General features: G+C 34.8%; 1 protein-coding gene across 18 annotated transcripts in view; it reads right to left on the bottom strand.

Annotated features, from left to right (window-relative positions):
- Positions 1–18,576, bottom strand: part of TENM3 (teneurin transmembrane protein 3) — a 1,341,795-nt gene that overhangs the window by 811,425 nt on the left and 511,794 nt on the right. For all 18 annotated transcript variants that reach the window (XM_054065057.1, XM_054065066.1, XM_054065065.1 and 15 more), the window contains exon 6: positions 13,763–13,928. The gene's annotated coding sequence lies outside the window, so the exon portion shown is untranslated. The remainder of the gene's footprint in view (positions 1–13,762; positions 13,929–18,576) is intronic.

Consider the following 18,576-nt stretch of genomic DNA (forward strand, 5'->3'; position numbering starts at 1 on the left):
GTATTGAATATCTGAATTGCAGTAATGGGGAAACCGTTCAATTTCTGATGCTCTTGCTATTTGAAAAACTCTTTTACTGCAGGGCAATACAGCAATAAGGCATCTACACTTACTGACCTTCAGTTAACAGAGTTCAGTTTGGTGCATCTATATTAATTCCTGTAGCACTTGAAATTACTGAAGCAAAACCTATCCTTCTGGTTGTACAAACAATGTTCATTCTTCTTCTGTAGCAGCTCCTATAAAAGTGTGGTTGTAAGCTTCTGCCAAGTCAGTCAGTGTATGGTCTTACATCCTACCATCCTAATCTGAAATTCTAACAGCAGTAATTGTAGAAACACGCCTGGTCATTGACATCATAGACTTTTTCTACTTAATGGTTGTATCTTGAAAGAAACTGCCCTGAAGTCAGGTGACGAGAGAACCGCTTAGTGTTCAGACCATTTCTATCTCATGTAATTAACTACAAGCTTTTGGGGACATAGCATTTTTCAGACCTAAGACAGAAAAGAAAATTGTAACTAGGTGTAGACCTAAATGGTCAAGTTTAACCTAAATATGATAACAAATTAGAAGATTTGAGATTAGTTGGTACTGATACTACAGACAGAAACACTGGCAAGGGACAGATATGATTCCTCTAGGACAGCAACAAACAGACTGGCAGCTTTGCTGTGGAATACTGTAAGGAATGGGAAATACATACCATATCTTAGGGTCAAGAAAATATCCACATCTATGATTTTTAGTATATGGCAAAGTAATGAATTACAGTTCCCTGTGTTGTAATATGAAAATTCTGTGTAGGTCCATCAAAACAAACAAATTGAAAAATCAGACGAGTACTTGTTTTGAGAAAGAATGTTTTTCCATTGGTAATGGCTAAGTAAATTGCGCTTCTCTATGCAAGTTAAAAACAGTTAATACTGTTTGTTGCTTTCATTTATACATTTTCCAAGGAAAGTCAGACTAAACTGTGACTTACAGTCCACTGGTAAAAGACAATATGTATACCCTGGAAACAGCTTTAAATGAAACTCTCAATTGTAATTTTATTTTTTCCTTGCATCAAGGCTCATATCAGACTCATATAGATTTTTAATTTATTTGCTATTCCTTTCAAAAGTCAAATATTCATCAGGATGGCAGTAGTAAAACATCAAATCTTTTCTTTCTAATTAGGTGGTGGTATTTTCTCTGTTGTCTTTACCACAGGGCACAATGGATAAATTTCATTTTCACTGAAAAAAACTGCTCTTCTAAGGGCTGAAAGGACTCCTGTCTGTAACGTGTGTATTATTAGTAATTCTATTGATATACAAAGGTGTTACATGTGCACGATAAAAAAAAACTTCACCTCAAAGGCTCACAAACTAGAAACACAATAGAGATATGTGAGAACATCTCATTTGAGAGAGTTTCTCATTGATCCCTCTGGTAAATCAAGAAGAGTTCACTGCTGTCTCAAGAAAATGACAGTGCCTTCTTCTTGTAATATTCCAGGACCCCTTTTGGGGAAGGTATTGAACTAAAGAATGAACAATTTATGTGTCCCTGGAGAAAGTGGACAAAAGAATTATCTTCATTCCACTACATGAAGAAACTGTATTTGATCATGTATATTCTGATGTCCAGACACTGGGAAAGGCCTCATGTAGCCTCTTCACATTTCTGCTGGCCAGGCAACAAGAACAATAAAACTCAGTATAAAATGACATTATATTCTTGTGGAAACTGAATGATTCAAGTACTTATATTTAGGTACTACAGCTTATAGCACAGTATTCCTAAAAACACTTAAGGAACATAAATTACATATAGTAAAAAGGAAACTGAGTCTTGCAAAGATTATATAATTTACAAAGGAAATTGCTGATAGAGAAAGCATGAACTACTTTTCATTCATAAAGACAGACCATAAACTATTCTTTCCTTTTTGAATTGAAGGTCAGTTGAAATCCTGATCAGTATGAAATCATACTTTGGATGTAGATTCTGTAGATTTTATACTCTAGAACCTTTAATATCACTCAATATGATTTAAATGTACTTTAAATCAAATTGTTTCTTTTCTTAATAATATACAAAATCTCTGATTGTATCCACAACATTATAGTGAAACCATATATGCAACAACAATATAGTTACTGTCTGCATCACCTCTCCCTCCCTCTTCTTTATCCAGTAATACAGTGCAAAATCAAAGATGATCATTATGTATCTGAAAGCAGCAGCAATATCCAACTGAGTCAAAAGAAAGCTCCATTGGGCTGGTTGGCGAGTGGAGAAAGGCTGCGTGTAGGTTGTCTCCACAATGAGTCAAATTTTATTCTGACAGAAAAAGAGTTGAAAAATCCAAAGACATTTTATCTTTCTTTTGTTCACCCTGAGAGCCCACAGTTCTCTGCTAAAGACATTACTGTCTGTTCCTTGCTATAAATAATATAAATGCTTTAAAAAATAAAATAATTAAATTAGGCTAGAAGACCACAAAAGGCTAGAAGAAAGAGAATAAATTATAGTCTTTGGAAAAGTCTGAAAATAACTTAAACTTATCAGCGCTTACGCCCTATTGCCAAAGAAGTAATGTACAGATACAAATACGGAAAGATGTATCATTTAGTTTTCAGTCAAGAAAAAATGTTGTTTCAATGGCAAGCAAAAGACATTATCTTGTAACTAGCTAAAAGCAGGACAAATGACCAAAAAAATATACTTAAAAAAAAAAATAGAGCTGACTTGATACAGATCTCAAATGATTTCTGATGAAAGTAAATTAATGCACCCAGTCACATTAGATGGACTGATTATTTTATTGTTACTTTGAAAGTGATATGTTCCCTGAAAAGTAATTTCCTAAATCTGTATGGTGTACTGGGATATACCATTGCTTCAGAAAATCGCGTCCCTCAGAAACACAGAATTTCCCTTTTCCTGTTTCTGCAGGGGTCAGACACTGTCAGTGCTTTTAAAACAAAGTAATTAAAGCCAAAAGAAAAAAATAAGTGAAGAAAGAAGAATAAGAACCAGGGAAGACTGAGCAAGAAGTATTTTCTAAACAGCATGACAAGATACCTTCTGAGTTATAAGACACAATACAATAAATTTGCCCAGTGGAAATTTCTATGCACTTCTATACTCTGAATTTTGATCCTTTTTCTCTACCCAAGCTGTACAAATATCAGATCTAAGATCTGCAGAAAAGCTGCTGCAATTTGATCCATTTGCTGAATGAAGTCTATCAGACTTCAAAATATTAAATATCTGCAGTGACTTCTGAAAATTTAAAAACTGTTATTATTTTATGAAACAGAGAAATCACATTTTCAAATTGCACTACTATACAAATAACGTATGAGCATTTTCCAGCTATGATTTAGATAATATTTTCTGCCTATTCACAGTATTGTTAAGAATACTGAGGAACTGTAATTTTGTCATCAATGAAAGTTCACACATTTTAAAAGGTGATCATTGTATAAATTATGTGTCACAAGCACCAGTGAATGCTGTGAATTCTAGAAGTAATTGAACATGGCTGCAGTGTCCCAAAGGGTATAGATATAATGTGTAAGTCCTCACACATAGTGAATACCATTAGCACATGAGGTCTGTTTGCCAGGTGTAAGTGATGTTTCAGAGTGTTCCAAGATCAGAGGAAAATGGAGAGCAAAATCCCAGCTAACAGCAACTGAAGCTTTCTTCTGGCCTATGACTGGTAAGGATACATTAAGTCCCACTATTCTTGACTGGCATTTCCTGAGTACACAGCTCGAGACACCTTAAGAATCACTCTAGCCTACGTTAGATAACCAGTAAAGGTATGTAGCATGCGTTGAAGGAGGATGAACCAATATGTCCCCCACTGCCTTGAAAATTACTTCCATAAAAGAAAGTCATGGCTTATTAATCACGCTGTAAAACCATGAACTATATTTTAAGTAGAATTAGTTGAAAGTATGATCTCTAACACTTAATGAACATTTCTAAACACAGTTTCTCTGACTTCCCTTCTCCAAGAAATGGCAACTCAACAGAAAAGCCTGCTGGAAAACTGGGAAATAAATATGTCAGTAGACAACGAAAGACCTTAAAAATATGATAGTGCTGCTATTATTATAATTATTATCCATAAAGTTTATATAATATAATAGAAGCTAGGATTAATAAACTTTTCAAAATGAAAGATCAATCAAGCACGAACTTTGCTTGAAATGGCTGTATAAGGAATTGCTGTAGGAAGCAGTGAAGTTTCACTGGAGATCTAAGCTCAATACATCCTGCACTGCTTGCATTCAGTGTGTTCCCTTCCAGGGAAAAGAAAGTGGCTTAATTTTAGAGGTATTTTGGCCAGTTTCATAATTCCATAAATAATATGAAATATTTATAGACAGGAAACAAGAGAATCCAACCTAAGGGCTTTCATAAGGTTAAAGCAGCAAAAGCACCATAGATACTTGAAAATAAGCTTTTATAGCTTCTGGAAACAGAAGTTCCATCTAGTTTCTCGAAGAATATCTTAGTTGAAGATTTCATAGTTGAAGAGAAGAGCATGACAGGAATGTGACTGGGTAATCAATGTTCCAACATGAGGAGTTTTAATCTTCTACTTAATTTTATTTAAAACAATATGTTCACAATTATAAAATAGTCTTCTCTAAATTAGATAACTGGAAATCTAAATTAAATGTATAATGAAAATTTGTTCAAAAAAACTGAAACAGATTTAATGTAATTTCATTACACAAAATGGTTGGTTTTTTATTACGGTAATTATGTCAGTTATGCAAACCACTCAAAATGCTCTTAATCTATTTCTCAAATATATTTGTTAATGCATGTGCATATTTATTTGTTTGAGCTGAGATTAATTTCTAGTAATAGAGTTTCATCCATAATGGTATGTAAGTATTCATATTGATACATTTCCTGGCTACACATATTCCCAAAGATGCTATTAAAATCATTAGAAAGCACTGTAAAATATCGAAGAAGACTTCACAAAAGCTAACAGATTGGTCTGATGTGGGTAAAATGCAACACCCATTTAGTTAGGTTAGTGCAAAGTTAAAACGAAAATCCTTCGAGTCCATCAACCATGAGAGAAGGCACTTTTAAAAGCCAGCACTTGAGAGCTGGCACTTTAACACAGGTGTTGAATAGTCCCATCTTGCTGTTGAGACTACACTGCACAGAACTGCACTATTAGCTGTTGCCTTTTACTTGTTCCCTTTTGCAGCCACAAATTAATAAGCAGAAGCAAATAACAATCCAAATATGACTTGAAAATAAGGGATTGATTGCACCGAAATAAAAAGCAATAGATAAGCGTGCGAAGTGTAGATGCCTTGCAGCAGTATGTATACCAATGAGAGACAGCAGCAGCTCAAGTTGTGGCTCAGAGAGATTTTCCACAAGTGACACTGGCCCACCTGCTGTATGTCATTTTACAGCAATTCCACAAGCATTTGAATACAATAGAATGCTCATAGTCTTCATGCAAAATGCATGACAAAAGTCCCTGTACTTAAATTGCATATTACTGTGAGTAGGAATAAGGTAGGTGTCTTTTTTACACAGTTTGTATAAAAATAAAACAGCTAGAAATCCTACTACTAAACATTGTTTACTTTGCAAGATTTCTGAATATTGGAGCAGACAATGGAAATATGGCAATATTATATTCCCAAGACTAAGAGTAGCCTTTTTCAGCCCATGAAAACTTATTCAGGTTTGGGATAATCAGGTTATTGGATTCAATATAATGACAAAACAAAACAGGACAAAGGAAGTCTAAGGAACATCTTTTAAGTGCATAACAAAAAAAAATATCTGTGCTTTACCCTGCGCATATTAGGGCACATCCTATCAGGCAACTGTGGACCTGTAGGACTGAAAAATACTAAAGCATTTCTAGTGGGAATTAGAAAAAACAACTTTCTCTAAACAAACATCAGTAACTTATGAAAACAACTTGAGAGAAAAGCTTCCAATTTTTGAGGAAGGAGCACACATCCTAAAGGAAGAGTATAAAAATGACTCAATGTCCCTCTCTGTCTCGCTCTAAGCCAGGTTCAGGGACTTCTGCCATTTCTGATCAAAAAGCACAAACAGTGTAACAGAGAAGGGTGTACAACCCTGTGCCATACAAAACTGCTACTGCTGCAAACTATCTGAAGTCAACGTGGTTGTGCCATTTTACACTGTAGAAGAAATCAAACAATAATTAGCTTCACAACATTAAAATTATTATTTCTCCCTTACTGTATTCCTACTGTGCTGTATCTGTATAACAAAAAATGATTGCCCCATGAGTGAGAATACTTTCAAACCGTTCCAGACAGAAGAGGGAAGCTCCTCTCACTTTAGAAGTGCAGAGGTATCAATGTCGAATTGGCTGTCTGGGAAGTGGCAGGGATCCTAGACAGCTCTTTCCACGCTGCATCTTACTAGGAAAACTTTACTATTGAACATTACTGTTACATTCTGTGTTCTATTTTTTCCTATATTTTTAAGTAACTGAAATGCAAAAATCCACATCTCAGCTCTCTGTGAGAAACAGACACTAAAATTTCTTTCAGACAGTTTTAGACTCATTCTTTCAATTTTTGCTATTCTCATATAAGATTTTACTTTACAGTAAAGACTTAACCATTTTGGTATTTAAAAACAACAGAATGTAATCAGATTACTGAGAATTCGGAAGTGCTTTCACATCCCATACTTTACATGCATTTTTAATAACCATTTGTTATTACCGTTCTGTAATATGGAAATCCATATTATTGTTAATATTGCACAAATTCACAGCTAATCACATTATAGTACCAAAGGAACAATTATAGAATGTGAATGTGTATAAAGATTAATATACATATCCTAATAAATCTCAGCTGACCCATTAATGTATAATGGGCCCAAAGGAGGCCTCATATGCTTAGTATATAAATGGCACATTTCGTTCTCCCTCCACTCCTTTCCTCATTTTGTTTTATATGTACAAACTGCTATAAAAAGGAAAATTAAGCCATACAAAAACACTTGCAAACATCAAGAGGCTAATCAAAAGCACAAACCACTTTCTTTTCTTATTATACTACAAGAATCATGCTAATATTTGACATGCATGTGCAATGAGCTTTTTTTCCACACTTTCTTTTGAGAATAAGGTTTCTGAAGTGGTGGACAGACATCCATACCACATGTGCTCTTCAGTAATAGCTATTATAGGTGGGTAAAGGGAGGAACTTTCGGTTTTAATTGTAGTTATAACATCTTTTTCTTGGTTTATGGCACACCTTCAGCTGTTTCAATTATATCTCTTGTAGTTTAAAAGGAAAGAAAAAAGAGACAAATGATCCTTTTTTATGTAAGATATGCTTTACAACAATGCTATATAGTGACAACTCCTTGTCCTCCTGTCACATCCTGTCCCTTAGACTATGCTGCAGAAAAGCAATTTTCTGCCTCAAAAGCACTCTATTTTTTAAAGTTTGTCTCTGGGCAATTTTCAGGTCTACTAGAGCTGCACAACTGTATACAGATGAGAAAGATCCAAAATAGGGCAATTTATTTGATTCCTCCTCTTCAAAACATTTAGCTGAGATTGCATATCCAACAGAGAAACCCCGACAAGAATATTCAGAGATGACCTGCAGTGACACACATCTCTTTTTCACAAAAATTTGCATTAAACACCTTATCCAGACTCCTCAGTCTAGATTTGACTTTTGTTTAATATGACCTTTAACACAAATATTTCCCAGGATATTAACAGCTAATTTCTTTTTTAAAGGAGATTGTAAGAAGCAGACAGTTAAATAAAACACTTAAGGAGTTTTTCAGAGGAAAATTAGTTTTTTGAGGTTTTGTGTGTTTAAAAAAAAAAAAAAAAAAAAGATGTGCATTCATTTGAATCAAGATTCTTTCTTGTTAGAGAGTAAAGAACCATTTTAGATAGGAAAATACACCCTCCTAGTGTTCAGGTCCTGGAGACTTAGCATTTCCCAATGCCTGAAGCTAGTTTGACCTTAGTATTCTCCTGGTACAGATCTGCTCTAACACAGTAAGGGCATCTCACAATATAGCAAAGGCCTTGCCTTTATAACCATCCACATCTTGAAAATCAAACTTTACTTGCATGAAAGTCTCTAAGGAATTAGGATAGCTTCAGGATTTGGACCTCAGTTTGCTATGAACATTCACCAATGTATTGTGTGAGTTAAAAATAAACCTTGATATTCTTTTCAAAACTTTTCAAGCAGCTAAGTGAAGTTTCAAAGCTGAAAAATAATAAACTATAAGTTCCTTAGTGTCTAAACTAAAATTTAAATTGGGTATGTACACTTCTGAAAATTTTAAACCAGATTGGTAGCTCATTTACCCCTAGAGACCTAAATTTCTCAATTTTACTTCTCTAATGTTGCATTTTTCAGTTGAAGGCTAAGTACGTTTAGTTTCATGCTGGAATAGAAATTAATCATGTGTTAAAAATCACTATTGATATTGGAATCAGGAAATAATAAGGCATAAAGAATATCTATAACCATACATGGTTCCGATTAGTAGATCAGACACCACCAAGTGAAGCATGAATTTTCTTTGCTAAAACAATAAATTCCTTTAGTATGAATGCATTTTGCACTTTTCTGTGCCTGATGTGAGCATATTTTAAAAAACTAACTGAAAGGGAAATGTCAATTTTCCATCTTTTTTCTAAGGTGTAGAAATGCATTAGTCTCCCAGACAGAACTATATTCACTTAATTAGCATAATTCACTCAATTAGCCTTTGTACCAGAAATGTTACCATGCTGCCAGGGCAGCAACTATAATATCATGCACTTGGCCCTGAAGACGGAACTTGGATCTTGTTGTGTCTGTCTGAATTTGCCTTTTATGCTGGACCACAAAGTCTGCATGTTTACATAGAAACAGAACTGTAGTGGACATTAAGAGAAATCTAGCACCAAAAGAATGAACTTTTTGACTTGAAGGGAAATCAGATTTTCAGATGTGTTTAAATTCATGCTTTAAATTAGTGGAGTAGCAATTTGTTGGCATATATTCATGTGGACACAGAAGGGAAGATGATATTTATGATTTAGCCCATCAGGTCTGCAAGTGCTAATGTTACCTTAGCATATATTACAGTCCGATCCTAGCACAAACTGGAAAACGTGGTAAGGAATAGTGTAACAGACACAAAATAAAACTGTTAACCATGAAAACCCTGCAAGTGACTGGAGTGGGACACTGAAAGAAGAACGTACTCTTTTAAATAATCTTCATCTCTACTGTCTGCTCTAGACTGCTTGAATATTTAGTTGTCCAAGAAACTAATTAATGTACCGCTCTGTACATCTTGCTGGCTGGCAAACTTTCAATTTGGTTGCTGGTTGCTGTCAGCTGGTCACAGCTCGCTGATGATTCAAAAGCGTATGTGCAGACTGATGCTCTATTCATTTCAGTTTAACAGTAATGCAGTAGCTATGTCAATCAGAATTTACCAGGAATAAAAGCAACAAACTGGTAACAAAAAGGAAAAAGTCTCCTTGGCCTTAAATTCTTCATTTTTACCTGATTAATTGTATTCTATTTGTTTGTATGTTAGCACTGTTTTGGTATGGCTTAGTAGCAGAGATTCAAAATCAGTATAACATCATTTAAGTCAAGGAGTCAGAGGAGCTGCTTCACAGAAAATGTGTCTATGGCCAATGCACCTTGATAAAATGCATGTTAAGATTCTTTAACCAAGTCTTACACAGTCAAAGTTCTAGAATGCCTTTTAATGACACTTTTGTAAAGCAATCAGAAAAGCAAAAACAGGAAAGCAGATGGAGACAGAAAGAGATGGAATACTGAAGAAGAAATGTTGTCCCTGGATTCCCACTGGATTTATGTGAAACAAAAAATAATGCAGGATATATAAGATTCTTTTTACCCTACCAGTAGAATTATTTTTTTTAAAGAATTTCAAAAGGTGTATCTGCTTCCAAAGGCTTTTTTCTATAACATATAAAATCAAATAAAATATGAGTTCTATTTTATGTGAATGTTCAGTAACTTTTTTTAAGTTGACATCTTCTTGACCCATAACATGGACTTGGAGGACAGTCCAAGTACTACATGCTTGAAAACTAATTGAGGTCATTCTCCAAGGTGCTTTTATAGGAGACCCTTTTTGAGCCCTGATAAAACTGTAAAATTCACAGTTCAAAAATCCTACATGTTTAGTTAAAAAATAATCTAACCTGATCCAAAATGAAAAAAAAAATTAAATTTGTAAAAGTAAAATAAAAGTGAAAATAGAAAGAAAAAAACCCCACAAAATAGAAACCAAATAAATTTCTGAAATATGTTTTCCTCCCTCCTCTTGCAATAAGATATCTTAACAATAATAACACTTTATTTCAACTTCACTGCATAACTGTAATCAGATAACAAATATATATGTATAACAACTTTGATGAGGATGCTGGAATAGCAGACATACAACTACTTAGCTGAAAGTCCTGCCATGTGAATAGCTAGGGCTTTCTGAGTGATGTCACTCAAAAGGCTTCTCCTACCCCTTCAGAGCCCCCTCATTCACTTCCTTTACACAGCATTTTCCATGCTTAAGATTAGTTCACCCCATAGTTTAATAAAGGAAGTAGTACCAACATTCATCTTTTAAAATCTTCCTTGTACTCAAACAAAAGCACTGCTCTTCTGTTTTTCAACCAAAGAGGGTAACAGGAGACAAGAGGAGCAGGGAAATTGGGGTTGCAGTTGAAATTGGTGTCCTTACAGTACAAAGAAAACCAGATTTGCAAAGGAAAGCTGTTTTTATTAGTTCTAGCTCTTGAAGCTTCATATTTCTGCTAGTTGGTAGTTTGTGTGACTTTTTTACTTAAAACCCAAGAGCATTACAATTCCAGTTTCATCGGATTCTTAAGAGTTGAGGCAGAGGAAAATGAAACAAAAATGAAGAAACAACTTAAAAAGAAAAATGTATATTCTTTCATAGTGAAGTCTTTTACTTAGGGGAGAGCAACACTTGCCTAATGCTAATGATAGCGTATACTTCTGGAAGTTAATGCAGTGTGCACAATCATTTGGTATCTGAACCAAGCTGCAAGGAAGTGTCCTCATTAAGCCTTTGTATGTAGTTCACAACTACAGTTTTCCAAGGGGCAAACTTCCCTTTAAAGCTTTCTGTGTTAGAGCATACGCTCAATTTTTCACCAAATTCCTGAAAAAATAGTTGAGGCTTCACAAAAAAAAATCTGAGGTGGACTAATCCCACTCTGACACAACAGGTTAATACCAAGAATGTGTTCAGTCCCATCTTCTTCATCTAGAGGGAAGATTTATACCTAAATACATGACAATATTTAACATATTTATTTATCAGTTTACTACTCTCAATTTTCTTGAATTAAGTTCCCTTACCCTATGTAAAATGTCAAATTTGAACAAAATATCAAAAACTTGCAAAATGAAATGGAAGTAGCACGTTATGGTATCTATACCATCTGGAAGATCACACTGAAGTACACTGTTGTATCAAAGAGAAATTAAAACAGGAAAACATAATACCACAAGTTACTGGCATATTTTGTCACTTCTTTCTAAAACTGGATGTAGCCAAAACTAAAAAAGCCACCATTTTTTGAGCTACTAGAAATGCACTGAGAAATGGTAACAATTATATTTGATCCTAACTTCTAGAAAACTGCTACACTCTGTTAGTGAGGACGATGCAGTTGCTGCGCTCCCAACAGAGCTTATTATTAACAAATTACCTATTATTAGTATACCAATTGCTCTTGCAAGATTTAAAAAAATGTCATAACTTAAAATGATGAGTTCAGATCTGTAAGTCTATACTTGGAATCTTGCATGAAAAACAAAAAAACCCGATTCTTTAACTGTTGCACTGTCAATAGTTCTGTCCTATCTATTTTAAAGGAAAGCAGCTACATGCACAAAATATCATAATATGATCAAACATCAAGCCATTCCATACAGCTACTGTAAAGCTTTGCAACATGCTCTAAAGATAAAAAAAAAATGACTTGACAGACAACTTTAGAATGGAAACACAGTTAAAGAAGGCCTTTGTCAAAAGATGAATTCTTTGAAACTTTACTCTGCCCTCATATTTTAAATGGTGCACAACCCTACCATTATATGTTACTGAACTAAATGTTGTCGTTTGTTGCTATGACTAGCATGATGTTACTAGATGAAAAGATGTAGAAAATGTATTCATCTAATATATTTATTTATCCTTTTATTGTTTCAAATCATTTTTATAATGATGCCTAACCAGGATGAAGACTTAATTCAGTTCTACGAGAGTCCCACAAATCCTCAAAACCAAGCCTGATACTGATTTATCTGTACACCCAAATGCTAACCCTCAAATAAGGTAAACTCCATCACATAGCTGATACAGAAAGAAGGAAATAATATTGATAGAGCATAACCATTTATGTAATTCTGTAAAATTTTTGCCCTGTTCTCCATTCTGTCCCCTGATTTCTAGTAGCCAAGGAAATTAGTGACAGCCCTAAAACAGAAATGAGGAATTTCTCAACACCACCACTACTCATCCTTTATGTGAGAGATACATACACTACGTATAGCTTTTCCTTTTGCTGGAAGTGTTCCTTTGATGAAAAGACATTATTTTGTTAGGCTGCTGCCATAATGACGCTGCTACTAATATTTCTTTTGAAGCTTCTCTGGTCTTTTAAACTGAAATACTTCAAGCATACATATGATTACAAAAAATAAAAAAATCAAACATTACTTATCATATAGTCATAAATGATACATCACAGTTGTCGGACTGTAGTCTGAATAGGAGATAATTGCAATAATGTAGTTAATACTGAATGGTAGCTGGCTAAGCGATTCTTTTATGGCAATGTCTTTAGATTAAATAGGTATAATCCTTAAATAATTTCTAGCCTTAGATCCTGCACATGTTTACAGTTTCCAAACTCTTCCAAGACAGGTTAAATAATTTCTGTATCTCAGTCTGTACTTTGTAGTGTTCTGTGTCATGGTACTGTAAATATTCCTGAGCCATGGGTGGCTATTTCACTATCTACACATCTGTTTCCAACACTGAAAATCTCTTTTGGCATACTGGATGTCTCCAGGAGGATAAATCAGCTGAGATAGCCTCAAACGACCTGAAAACTTTTCCAGTACTGAACTATTCAATTTAGACAGCCTTATGGAACTATTACAGTTACTATACCATTCCAGGACTGCCCTGTGGGTATCAGAATTTCTGCAGGGCTGTGATTTCACTCTAGGCTGACTTCCCAAACCAGAAGAGTCTCAGAACTCAGCCTCCAGCTATCTTCCTTAATTCCTACACTTGGGAAAGATTCACCTTGCTGTATTTGGGGTGTTATGATAAATTTATGCCATTACAGACTGTTTAGCCAATACAAAGCAACAGGAAGAGGGGAGAGACTCTTGTTTGCTGTCAGCAAGTATCTCTCTAAAAGACTATTGTTTCCTATAGTTGTAATAGATTGCACATGCTAGTGTTCTATAAATGCTTGTAATTCTAGAGAAATAAGCAGTTTTAAATACCTTAAGTTAGTATTAAAAAAAAGCCAAACCAAACACCTGCAAATGGGGGGTGGGGGGTGGGTTATATACTTAGAAAGAAACGGAAACCCCTCAGGTCAACGCAGCTTTTTGAAGCAGGTTTCTTTGCACCAAGAAATTGCTTTCCCCATGTGGTCACTCACCAATATTTATAAGAGAAGGTCACTTTGAATGCCACCAGCAGATGAATAAACAGGAGGGAAGGAGGGTTTTTCTGTCTTCACTGAGCTGGCTGATTCTGCCAAAGTGATAGCCGACATTGACATTACACAAGGGAAAGGTTGTCGTAGTCTCACAGTCACAGCTCTGCTGCAGAAACAAAACAAAACACAAACAGAAAAAAAAAAAACCCATATGTGTATATTTTTCAAATAAAAGTAATGCCAAAACATTAAAATTCTGATCTCTGGACTACAAATAAGGCTTTAATCTTGGTTTTGAAACAGCTATCTCAAATCTACTTTAAAAATAAGATTTAAAAAGACCCCTAAGAAATTGAATATCTTTCTGTAAAATTAATCAATTACTTTGAGGGTTTAGTGGAAGGAAATGGCCATAAACATCTTATGTACTCAGCTGGTGGTAGAAGGCAGACAGAAACGACAATTCTGTTAAAAACAGGGAAAAGCTGAGATTTGAAGTGAAGATTGTATGCAGAATATATGGCAAGGAATGACAGGAAATTTTATAGGTGAACACGGCCTACAGAAAACTTAAGGGAAAGGTGAAGGATTAATGAGGGATTCCTCTTTCTTTCTTTATTTCATTTTTCTAGCACCTATGTGAATTATTACCTATATGCCTGATACGTCCTAAAAGAAAAAACTGTGATGAATAAATAAACAGCTCTAGAAATCTTCAATAGGGTCCTTTACCTTGCAGGGAATATTATCATTGGCTTTTGATACAATTTCTGCTGCAGGGAAAGACTTTCAAAGCTCAGAATGCTGAAGTATTGCCAGGCACTCAAAGACCCCCTGCTGTGCGCGTCAAACTAAGAAATCTCTCTGAACTTGTCGAATTAAAAGTCATCTCTCTCTCTCTGCAACCCCTGCATGAGCTGGAAAGCTCTGTCCTCATTTTTTTTAGGCCTTCTACGATAAACAAATGGAGCCTGAAGCATCTTTATTCTTTTCAGGCACATAATTAAAATTCTTTAAAAAATGTAATGGATGGCAATGAATTTCAAAAGGAGGTTCTAGTTAATAAAGAGGCTAGAACAGTTTCAGTAGGCCATATTGCTTCACCATTCAATTTTGTTTCAAAGGTAAAAGCAAAAGAGCTTGTTAAGTGCCTGGTTAAGTGATTTTTTAAAAAATTTATTTTGTTTGTACATCAAGAGGTTGCTCCAAACTTAAACATCTCAGCAGGATTTATGCTTTCTGAAATGCCATAAGAATTAATTAATGAAACAGAACAAAAAGGAGTATACTATTAAACTATGAACACTGAAGAAAGCATTCTTGGTTTCTCCAAACCATTATTTATATATCCTCTAAAAAAAATAAAGAATATATTTGTAGAAGAATTTGTATTTTCTTGGCAAGACTCTTTCATTCATCCAAACCACTGTAAACATTCACAAACTGACAAAGTTTTTTAATCTAATGCATAGAATGCATAATTTCAGTGAATGCTACTGCCGTAAACCGTTGTAATGATTACTTCTAACAGGTATTTTTGACGTTGCCAAGAAAAGAGCAGGTACTGATATAATGAATAATTTCAATTTAATATGAAAAGAATGAAAAAATGTCTCTTTGGATTTGAATAACAGGAATTATGACAAAATATTGACTAAAAGGCAGTAGAAGACAGTGTTTCAGAAAATCACCACTAAACTGACTTCATAGAGAGCTCAAAAACTAGATCTAATGTAACTCTTTTAGGGTGACTTTCAGTATCCTTCTCTATTGAAAGAAAAAAGCTCCATTTTTTCACTTTTTTTTTTGTTTTTGCTTTTTTCCCCATGCTGTGTTTTTAAACTGTTACTTCTGCTATAAATGACCACATGAATTTGGGGTTTTTAGGGTTTTTCCCTAGAGAGACTGGAGTTTGAGACGTTTTAAGGAGAGTTATTTACAATTCTTGCAGTATTAAAAAAAGAGAGGTGTGGCAAAGCAGCACTACTGCTACAACTTCTGGGTAGCACTGTGCTTCTGATAGTTGTGGTGCATCCGCGAGACCAGAGACAACATAGCTGTGTTGCTGCTTTTCTTTCTTGCCTGGAGAAAAGCCCAGTGTGTATTCTGCATGGGTCAACAATAGGTCTAACTGGTAGAGAGGTAGAAAGAGGATCCACTTAGCTCCCCTAGGAAAAGCAGTGCCAAAGCAGATCTAGCAAGAGCAAACTAAGGCTCTGACTACACTACCAGTTAGACTGTCAGATGTTATTACCTCAGCAGGCTTTAAACACTGAGACTCCCACATGCCTTCATCTCACACCCAGCAGACAGACTCACTTTTACTTTGTGCACATATAACTTTAACAAGACTGCACAGCGCCCACCCATTATGCTCTAATCTGGACAAAATTCATAACAAGTAATGAACATATATTAGATCCATCAAGATACCACGAATCAACAAAGCCCATAAAATAAAACAAATGTAGGCAAATTAGCATTTTCGAACTTCATTTCTGCTATAAAACTGATCTAACGGAAACACGGTGATTATAAAAAGTAACTCACCTTTCACAATAATTTGCTCTGTAGAATGTGAAGGACATTGGACAAAATAAATTGTGGTAAAGAGATTGTGTCTGATATCCTAAGGAAAAAAAAAATGTGTGGCCCAGCATGGGTATTTAATGTCTGTTTGCAGAATGAGTAAAGGTTTCTTTAAGTTCACTGAGCACTCATTGTAAAGTTTAGGGAACATCAGTTGCTTAGAAAAAAGTGACTACTGAAATGTGAGTAACATCTATGAATAAAAGTGACCAAAGTCTAGTTGGCTGCCAGAGTGTCTTCAGCTTATTCCACTGCAGCAGACATATTACTTTACTGAAAGATGTGTAGCTAGAAGGCACCCAAGTCACCGTCTATTGTCACTGGGCCTGAAATTCTAAGTTTTTATGTTTGACTTCCTTTATTGATTTCTTTTTCCCAAGAAGCAGAATTTGAAGTCATTTTTGAAACATTTAGGAACACATCTACAATGGAACACATTCATATAAATTCCCCTCTCTTCTCCAAGCTGAAATTATTTTAAGACCTGTGACAAATTAAAAATCCTCCAAAGTTTGTTTTTACCCATATGCTGATAGTATGACAGTGATGTTATAAATCATATCACACATTCTTACATACGCTGACCATCTCAGACACCTTTTTTTAGTGGAGAAAAAACCCCCTTTTTCATACCATTTTCACATAAAAGATTACTGCAAGTAATTTATTCCTTCAAAATACACTTGCTGCTTATAAACACCTACCTCCTATAATGCCACAAAACTAATATCTAACTTGGGTGGAAAATCAGGATACCTATAGCAAAACTTTCCAAGATATAATTTTGACCCAGTAGTTCAATATTCTATAGACAAAACTGTTGGCAGATGTTTTGATAATATGATATAAAGTACTGCTATTTCAGAAGATGGCAGAAGAGGGAGTAAGTGAATGCAAACCCAAATTATGAGTTCAATGAGAAGTAGAAGAGCAAGGCAGAACATTTCAGCTGCTCTCTCTCTTTTCCAAATCAGCTTAACTTCCATTTTCTAGGACACAATTTACCAAATAGTGTACATCAAGACTTTAAACTTTTTTAGACTGGAGTGCTTCTCCACATTATTCCTGTGCCTTGATTACTTAGATTAATACAGATTCACGGCTTTTTCACTATACTGTTAGATCATAGTTTCTGAAATTACCACAAAACATATTTATATGATAGATATAAAGCAGAGATTAAAACAGAACCATGGAGTGACAGAGGGAGGAACTCCTTAGCAAAGTCCGATATCAGATGACAAGGTGTATAGATTCAACTAAAAATATTAAAAATATAAGCTTAATATTATAAACAAGTTTGATCTCTCACATCATTATTTATTTTTGTGTTGCATATTATGTAGTAACCACAAAATAACTAAAAAAGAAGTTTAAGTACTATTTATATAGCTTTTTCTCTCCCTCATGGATGTAGGCAATATGACCCTCTCCATCACAATATTAAATATTAGAAATTTTCTGAAGTACTCAAAAATTGCACTTATCATATGTTTTGAATGATATATTAGCAGATGGCAGTGAGGAATATAGATAATCAATAAAATAGACCCTGGTTAACTTATCACGCACTTAATCCAGCTATTAGGCTCAACGTCTTAGAAATGTTTAGAGTAGGAAAGGAAAAAAAAAATTCATTTCTAGAAATTCCATCTGTATACAAATTTACAATATGGAAGGTAATTACGAATGATGTGGCTTAGACATTTGAGAGAAATCTTTCTGATAATTTTTTAGAGGATCAATTAAGCAAGCATAACATTGTAAGCAGTTGTATATTATAGAATGCAGAAAGTCTGATGCCCTTATTGCCACAAAAGTGAAGAAAGAACTTGCCAGAAAAGCATAATCCTGCGTCAAAGCAACTAATTCCCATATCTTGATGTCTTTGCTGCTTTCTTAGGGTTGCCACTCTCTCACGAATATTCTTACCCTAGCACTTGTGTCGGAGCTTTGTGGCCCATAATTCCTCCTATTCCTGAATTTCTTTACTCCATATTTTGCTAAAATCCATATATTCTACATTATTAAGTCTCATTCTGTGCTGTTCCTGAAAGCTAACAGCTGTCACACCCTTAAAGAGCTTTGACAACAACTAACACCCCTGTTCAAGCAAAGGCACTCTGTATCACTTCAGTGACGTGAATGGTTCTCTTTGGATAGGAAAGCAGAGTAGTTTGACAGATAAGTCTCTGCTTCATTTGTCAGGAAGAAGGGAAGAAAAT

This window comes from Cuculus canorus, chromosome 4 (assembly GCF_017976375.1).
Source record: "Cuculus canorus isolate bCucCan1 chromosome 4, bCucCan1.pri, whole genome shotgun sequence".
NCBI lineage: Eukaryota > Metazoa > Chordata > Aves > Cuculiformes > Cuculidae > Cuculus > Cuculus canorus.